Here is a 9,151-nt window from a genome sequence, read left to right as displayed (position 1 = left end):
TCATCTTGTGCAACCATGTTCTCCCTATAATCACGTTATAGGAGGACGGTACATCCACCACTAAGAAGTCGGTTCGTAGCACCACTGTCCCAGCCCGAACAGGCAAAGTTACCTTGCCTAACGGCCAAACTGCTCCTGCCCAAAATCCGACCAAAGGGGTTACTGATTGTACCAAATCTTCTTGAGTGAGCCCCAGTTTCTTGAATGCATCGTAGTATAGCACTTTGGTGCAACTCCCTGAATCCACAAGGATTCTTTCCATATCATATTCCCCAACTCGTAGGGTTATGACTAAAGCATCGTTGTGTGGTACCTGGACTCCTCCCAGATCTTCATCCGTAAAAACTATGCCCTCGTTGCTTGCCCCTTCGTTGCGCCCTCTTTTCTTCCCCAACTGCATCACATGTTGGTCATGTTTCACTTGTCTCTGAAGCAATCTCACCTCATTTCTCGTATAAGGTTCGGCTAATCCATGTATCATATGGATTACCCCTTTTGGATTCTGTTCGTAATCCAACTCCATTGCCTTGTCTTTATCCTTGGAATCTTCTTGGATAAATTCTTTGAGATAACCTCGTGAGACCAAATCATCAAGATGCCGTTTAAACATTTCACAATCCTCAGTCATGCGGCCCCAATCCTTATGGTAGTTGCAGTGCTGATTCGTAGCACGTTTTGCATCTTTATTCCCACCTAGAGTTGGAGGCCATTTAAAATAAGGGTGATTCTTTATTCGATAAAGAATCCTGTAAATGGGCTCTTTCCAAACCGTGTTTATTGAAAAGAATGATTTGGGATCCGGAGCTTGTTTGTCCTTGTACGGCTCTTTCTTTGCTTGCCCATAATTCTTCCTTTCACGATAGGTTTTGGGCTCTGGCTTTTCTGCTTTCTTTGTGAGTCCCTTCACTTGCTCGGCGGCCAGCTTGCCATCTTCCCGAAGAATATCATCTTCGTTTCTGGCGTGCTGCTCAATTCTCTCCATTAGTTTTGCCAATGTCTGCACCGGACTCATGTTTAGGGACTTACGTAGCTCCCCCCAAATAGGCAAACCTGTCTTGAAAGTGGCAATGGTATATTCCTCGCTACAACCTTCAATCTCGTTGAAGGTCTCCCAGTACTTTTTTGCATATGTCCTGATCGGCTCGTCCTCTCCTTTCTTCATAAAGGAAAGACTCTCAAAGGTTTTGGGAGCTTTCCTGCTCATCAAAAACCGTGCAGTGAATTCCTCGGCCAACTGCACCCATGTTCGGATAGAGCGTGAACCCAATTTGTGAAACCAAGACAAAGCAACCTTTCCTAAACTCGACGGGAACATCTTGCACATAATTGCATCATCTCCTTCATGCATAAACATCGCCTGTTGGTAATGCTGTATATGTGCCACGGGATCAGCATCTGTCTCGTAGAGGATGAACGTTCCGTGTTTTACTCTGGTCGGCAACCTCGCCTCCTGTAACTTTTTTGCAAAAGGGGAGGATGTTATATTCTGAAGTGCTTTCCGTGCTGCTTCCCGTGCAGTCATGGTTTCATCCTCTGGTCCTTTCTTGGATCTAGTTCTTTCCCAGTCGGAATCAGGTCTTTCGTACCTGTCCCTATGATGTTTCCTACTCCCTTCCTCCTCAGGGGTAGAGCTTCGACCTCTGCTTCTCCTCTTTCTCGGAGAAACCCTCCTTCGCTTGGGTGTTCGGGTCTTGCTCCTTTCTTTTCGTAGAGAAGCTTTATGTCGCCTTGGGGTCGGACTTCTGCTTTTGCTCCTTCTTCCTCGTGAAGGAGCCTTTTTGTATTATACCAAAGCATATTCACTGCCTCTAGAATTTCTTCGAGATAGTCCGGAATCCTTCGGATGTTCCTTGATCCTCTCTAGTTCTCTGATCTCATATTCTCGTTTTTTGATCAAACGAGCATACTCCTCGATCTCTTGTCTCTTTTTATCAAGAACGTCTTCGCTACGGTACACACTCCTGGAGTGTGCAATCGATTCATCCCCTCGATGGGATTTAGTCCTTCTCATGGATTTTGATGCCGTCTCTCCATCTCTATTTTTGGAGTTGCCGTGGACGGCAAGGGGGCGGCCCTTACTCGTGGTCCTCTTGTGTCCTCCCTCAGGCTTTCTCGGAGCCCCGGGTGGAGATTTATCCCCTCCTCCAACCAACACATCCTTTGGGTCGTGTGGTGTTGCTGGATCTACTTCCACCATGGTCGTATTTCAAAGGGAACTCTTTCGTTTCCCACAGACGGCGCCAATTGTAGGTGGACAAATTCAAGTAGTGCTCTGAATAGCACTGGAATGCAATGGCTTCACGTGCCTCTTGACCGGAACCCTAGTTTGTCAATGAAACCCTTATCCTGCAAAACAGATAAGGAGTGAGTGCACCTTTGCCTCTCGTGGCAAAGGCCCTCCGATGCCTTTGTTAGTATTTCGTACTAAAGAAACCCTAATTATCAGTAGGTAAATATCGAATAATACAATGTATTGCGTACCTTTTACCTCTAGGGTTACTCTGTTTATATAGACATTCGTATGCTTGGCGCCCAAGCATCCCTATTGCCATAGGATTCCCAACTCGTATAGGAAACCCAGGACATCAAGGATTCTCGTTTCCTTTATTAGCTCATTAAAAGAGTCCTCTTTGGATCCTTTTCCATAATGAGCTGAACATCCCATTCTCATTGGGTATCTTTACTAGATCCTATATTCCCGGGATCTTATTCCTTTACGGGACATGACTACTCTGGAATCTTCCAGAGTATTCCCTATGCTCCTATTCTTGATTGGAGCTCTTTCTTTGCTCGGCCATCTCATGGCCGAACAGACGGCTTGGACCGTTGACTTCTCATGTCACTGGTCCATATTGCCGAACACTTGTTTAGCACGATGACTGTCCTGTCTATATTCAAAATATGGTCCCACATACCATTTACATTGCTTTTAACCCGTGATCCCTCGTATCACGTGCTTGGTTCTTGCTTCATCTGTTCGGCTGTTTTTATAATCGAACAGTCTGCTTTGGACCAGCTACTTCTCATGTAACTTGGTCCGATGTAATCAGAATGTCTCTAACTGTCGAACAGTCAGTTTATAGCCATGACTTCCCATATCATTGGTCCATGTCGCTGTTCACCAAACTGCCCGGCGGTAAGTCCTGTCATACTTACCACGTGCTCTCGAATATCACGTGTTCGGCAACAAAATGTATGTTCTCGGGAATACCTCCCTATAGAACCATGGCTTTCTTTGTGTTCGATAAAATGCCTAAACGAGTTTTCATCCATTTCCAAACCCCATTGTATGAGTTAAACTTGATTTTCATAGTTAAATTTCCCGAGTAAGATCAAATGACATTGACTCTCACTTGAGTTATCAAAGAGAATCATTGAATAGCCTAAGTTATTGGCGGAATGAACCCCTAGGCTTTGCCGCTTTTAATTTCTAGTCAATCTTTGTTTTCAATTAAGTTAGGAGGTAGAGAGAATTCCACCACACAAAAGTTGGCCGTCTCAACGCCAAATATAAAGGTTGGCGGTCCTAACGCTAAAAACCCTTCGTAAAGCAAACCTTCCGGCCTAGCTCTATTGGCTCCCTGTGGATTCGACCTCGGACTTCCGAGTTTATTATGCTACAACTGACCTAGCCATATACTTGGGGTATTCTTATTACAACACACATTAAGGTCGCAAGCATTTTTGGCGCCGTTGCCGGGGACTCAATTGGTAGCTAACTTAGAGGTATTGTTTTACACCGCACTGTAAGTATTCCATCTTTGGTTTTTACTTCATGTTTTTAGCTTTAAAATAGAATGTTTTCGGCACATGACGAGATATAATTCAAGACTATATAGGAATTACGTTATCTTGCACACACGTTTACACCTCCTAGCATAGCCACTCATGACGCTAATGTTTTTAGGATTCAAATGAGCATTTCCAATTGGCTGTCCCACTTCTATGGCATGGATCACGAAAACCCTCTCTCTCATGTTAGGGCTTTCGAGGCCAAAATTGGTACCCTTGTGATGTCAAAGACCGCGTGGATGAATTTCTTTTCTCTCTCTTTAAGGGATAGTGCTCTAACTTCGCTCGATTCCTTGAATCCTCAATCCGTGCGGACTTGGGATGATTTGCAAAAAGAATTTTACAAAATGTTCCTTCCCATATATTATACAAGGGCTCCAGCAACAAATTCAAACTTTTGCTGAAAGAGAGAATGAGCCGTTTTATGTATGTTGGAAAAGATATTAGGACTTATTCAAAGCGGTCCCGCATCATGGTTATGACATTTTCGAAATAGTTGGCTATTTTTATAAATGACTTTCTCAAAAGAGTCAACAATTCTTAGACATTGTAGGAAGATGAAAACAATTGATGCTTCAGATCACCTTGGATTGCAACGGCTTATTCGTGCCTTTTCACCGGAACCCTAATTGGTTGTCGGAACCCTAATCTGCAAAACAGACAAGGGGTGAGTGCACCTCTGCCTCTCATAGAAAAGGTCCTCCGATGCCAAAGTTAGTATCATGTACTAGTCAATAAACCCTAATTATCGGTAGGAGAACAATATGAATGCCGAATATTGCGTACCTTTTACCTCCAGGTTTACCTAGTATTTATAGATTCACAGATGCTTGCTGCCCAAGCATCCTTCTTCCCCTAGGATTCCTACTTCGTATAAGAAACCCAGGATGTCATGGATTCTCATTCCCTTATCAAATCATTACCTTTAGTCCTTTTACGACTCTTTTCCATAACTGGCCGAACATCTCCTTCACGTTGGGTGTCTTTGCAAGATCCTATACATTCGGGATCTTTATTCTTTAGAGGATAAGACCGTTCTAGGATCTTCTAGAGCATTTCTACCGTCTTAGCATTCAAAGCCGTTTACTTAATAACTCTCTCTATTCGGCCACTTCATTGCCGAACAGTCCATATGGATCAGTGACCTCTCATGTCACTGATCTTCATCAAATACCTATATGAATGACTTCTCATATCTTTTACACGCCGAGCAGACTTATCTGGTCCAATGACTTCTCGTGCCAATGACCCATATTGCCGTTCTCCGCCCTTGCCGGCGGTACAACCGATCGTGCTAACCACGCCCTTTCTTATACCAAGTGTTCGGCTCTTATTTGCACTTGTTCGGGGATACCTCCCTACAATTGCTCCCTAGCTTTTCTTGTTGTCACTGTTCAGGGGCTATAAGTAAAGCTAGAATTAGGATTTGAGCCGAGCTTCTCAAATCTTATGTAGATATAATTTTTAAACCCATTGATGTTTCTGGCGGTTTTGTCATTATACCATCTCGGGGTAGCGACTCCTCGTGGCATGCTTCGTATGCCTTATATTAATTTTGAACTGACGTTCTATTAAGCGGCGTCAGAACGGCGCCTTCTTTCCGTTACTTTTTGACGAAACGGCGTGAGAGGAGACGTTTCGTCTCCGTTTCCTTCTCTTAAACTTCTCAAAAAAGGGGGGTTTTTTGGATTTTTTATCCGAAACTTCGAATCTCAACTGTTCTTTTCCTAAAACCAAGCAGGAGCTTTTCCTCCCTCTCTTCTGCCATCGCCGCCGTCTGCCATTTGATTGCATTTCAGGCAACCGCTGTAAGACTCTCATTTTTGCTTCTTCTTGCGTCTTTTTCTGAAATTCATTCCCAGATTTAGTCCTATTTTTTTTTTTTAGGGTTTCAATCGTACCTAATTCCGAATTTCGTTCTGTTCATTTCCTCTTCATCCATGGCGGATAGTAATGAAAACCTTCCAAAACCCAGCAAATTTAGGAAACTCTGCGAAACCCCTACTGCCATGGCGGCATTTAGGGCTGAATATAACATTCTTGACAATGTGGGGCTTGAACTTGCCCCTTTAGGTGCGGATAGAGATGGTGGTTCATGGGATAGGATGTGCATCCCCATTGTAGCCATTGTCGAGGGTGGAGTTTGTTTCCCCCTTCACCCACTACTCCGCCAAGTCCTGAACTGGTATCGTCTTACCCCCATGCAAGTTTCAACAAATGTTTTTAGGTTGGTGATGGGAATCGTAGCCCTGAACAGAATTTTGGGGACCCAACTAGGAATCTGGGAAATCCAGTAGTGGTATAGTATAATGCTAAACCCTGAATACAACACGTATTATTTCAAGGTTAGGAGGGCAAACAAGCGTCTCGTGCTAAACTTGCCAGATTCTGATCGTGACCACGAGATTGATTTCCACTACGTAACTGGAGCATTCGAGCCAATAGGGGAAGATAGCTAAGTGGTGGGACTCCATTGCCCCCACATATGGGGCTATCCACGTATGCTCTTAATTTTAACTTGGAGTTATTTGTTTACTGCCTTCTCATAGCTTTTCCATGTTTTTTAATTTACAATTTTGGATTTTAATCCTGCAGCGGATAACGCTAACAAGCGTCCTAGACGAGAACCAAATTACGTCTGAACAGAGGAGATCAATAGGATCTTAAAATATACAGGCGAGCCTGGTACCCGAACAGCTGGTCGGGGTCGTAATGCTGACGTACTGCTGGGATACGATCCTTCTTACAGAGGTGTTATCAATAGAAGACTAGCTCATCCAAGTACCAGTGCTACTTCTACCTCAACTGCTCCCCAACCGCGGAGTTCGAGATTGTAGGCTGGAGTTACTCTTGCCGGACAGCCAGGCGAAGTTTCGATTCCCGAAGACGTTCTCTTGATATGCGTGGTACTCAGAAGATCTGAACGAAGACAAGTCATCCACGAACAACGAACCGAACAGCCCACTCCCCTTAATGTCACCAGCCAGTCGTCTTCTTCCGGCTACTCTCGATCTCCACTAGACCCAGGTACGATGACTCGCCAGCTCCTTGACCTCAGCACCTTTCTTACCGTCTCTACACGGGGATGTGGTGAACCCAGGTACGATGACTCGCCAGCTCCTTGACCTCAGCACCTTTCTTACCGTCTCTACACGGGGATGTGGTGCCGCCAGTAGGGTGGCATCAACTGGCCTTGCCCCCCCCCCCCCCCCCCCCCCCATCCCGTCGTACCGGGGGGGGGGGTCAACACGATCATCTTTTTCCCCTTAGGAACATGATAGTTCCTTCGACGCGGCTGATGCTCATCGGGATAAACGTCCCCGGAGCCAAGAAGCCGGAGATATTGATGCTCCAACTGCTTCGTTACCTTTGGAGACCCCAGCGCCGAGCATCCAAATCACTCCAGATGTCTGGGCCCCTCAACTCATGAGGGGGGACCAGCCCGTAAACATCGAGGACAGTGCCATCTCCTTTGAGACTGCACTATCCCTAGCGCAAGGTCTATTGCTGCCTGTTGACATGCAGAAGGAATCCTCGTCTCCCCCTGATCGGCTTGTGTTCACTAGTCTCATCAGTGTAATCAAGGTAACAAAAATTTCCTCTTTTAGCCCTATCTTTCTCATAGCAGTTAAAATCTTACGTTTGGTATTTTTACAGTTCATCCAAAAAATGGTCACACTGGGCCAAAAGTTCCAAGAAGCTGAAGCCGAGAGAATTAGGCTTTTGAATGACAACACGAGGCTGCTCCGAACAGTCTCGAGATTAGAGAGGGAGAGAGATAAGGCCAAAGTAGACCTCTCTGAAACAAAAGGCAAGCTTGAGACTACTGAAGATAGTCTTAATCATGCTTTGGCAGAGATTGACAGCACCAAAAAGGCTGCTGTAGACACCCCAATTTGGGCTTCCAGATTAGTTTACTTATGGTATTTGATTCCCCGATGGTGAAGCGGATCAAGAACACCCCGGGAATGTCGAGTGTTTGAGCTTTAAGTGTTTGCAAAACCCTTGAACCTAACCTAGCCTAGCCTAAGCCACTTCAAAAACCAAAAACCCCGCTGATGCGCGCTAGGGCGCAACCATCCCGCGCCAGGGCGCATCATCGCGCGCCCGACTCACTCCATCGCGCGATTGTGCGCCAGGGCGCACCATCGCGCGACAGACTCACTTTGTCGCGCGATGGTCAAACTACCAGGTGGTGGTCAACAGTCAAAGCTTGATCATTGACCATCGCGCGCCAGACTGACTCCATCGCGCAATGGTCAAAGCTGTCCCCATCACCTTTATCAGCTGGGATGCTTAGCTACCAAGCAAACCTCAGCCAGCCTCGTGGACTGGCTGAGCTCCTCTCATTGCACCGATCAGATTTATCACCATCCATCCCTATAAATACTCCCATTCTTCTTCCATTAAAAGGGTTCAAAAAAATTGATACATGAAGGGGCTAGAAGATCCATACACCTTGGGTTCCAAAAATTGAAAGGCTAAGCACAAGCTCTAGTGCTTTTCTTCCAAACTCACAATCCTCCATTTTCACACTTCAACCATCCAAGAACAAAGCCTGTTCTTTGCTTCTACCACTCAAACTCCTCAATCAAGCCTTCAAACATCAAAGTTCAAACACTTTTCAAACTCAAAACCGAAGGTATAGCTTACCTTTGTTCTGTTTTCTGTTCTGATCCCTGAGGGGGGCTGGCAGGGCCAAGGCTGGTAATCAATACAAGTTCTGGCCCTAAAGCTAGCAAGGTTTCAAAAACCGTCATGGTAGGAACCAGCGCGCGATGGTCCCACTCTCTCGCACGACACTCCGGTGCTGCATGCGATGGACCGCGTGGGGATTGGTGTCCTACTGTTTCTTGCTTTATTTTTTATATAGATCACTGTTAAGCATGTTAAAAACCAGCTTACTGCTTTCCTTTGTTAAAAATTGCTAGTCGTAATTCAATTTGCATGTCTTCTGTTTTGGAGTACCCCTGGGATCATTCTGGACCTGTCCCAAAACCCAGAAATGTGTAAACCAAATACTGGTCCGCGCCAGGGCGCACCATCGCGCGCCAGACTCACTCAGTTGCGCGACAGTGCGCCAGGGCGCATCCTCGCGCGCCAGACTGGCTCTGTCGCGCGATAGTATGCCTCTGACCAGTGAGTGGCCTTGCACAGGTAGCTTAGTTTTAGGTCATTATTTTGTCCCCACACTGTTTATGGGGTGTTTTATTAATTTATAGGGCTTTACAACCTTTAAACTGTATATTATGTTGCCTATAAACTGCGTGGTTTGTCCTGGGTGTGCACTGGTCCTTCCAGAGCCCAGATGGTTTGAGAATAAGAGCTGTGGGTTTGAGCTCACCGCCGCGCGCGTGTC

The sequence above is a fragment of the Rhododendron vialii genome, chromosome 5a (genome assembly GCF_030253575.1).
Source record: "Rhododendron vialii isolate Sample 1 chromosome 5a, ASM3025357v1".
Lineage (NCBI taxonomy): Eukaryota > Viridiplantae > Streptophyta > Magnoliopsida > Ericales > Ericaceae > Rhododendron > Rhododendron vialii.
The sequence above is the reverse complement of the archived record's forward strand: the minus strand, read 5'-3'. Positions refer to the sequence as shown.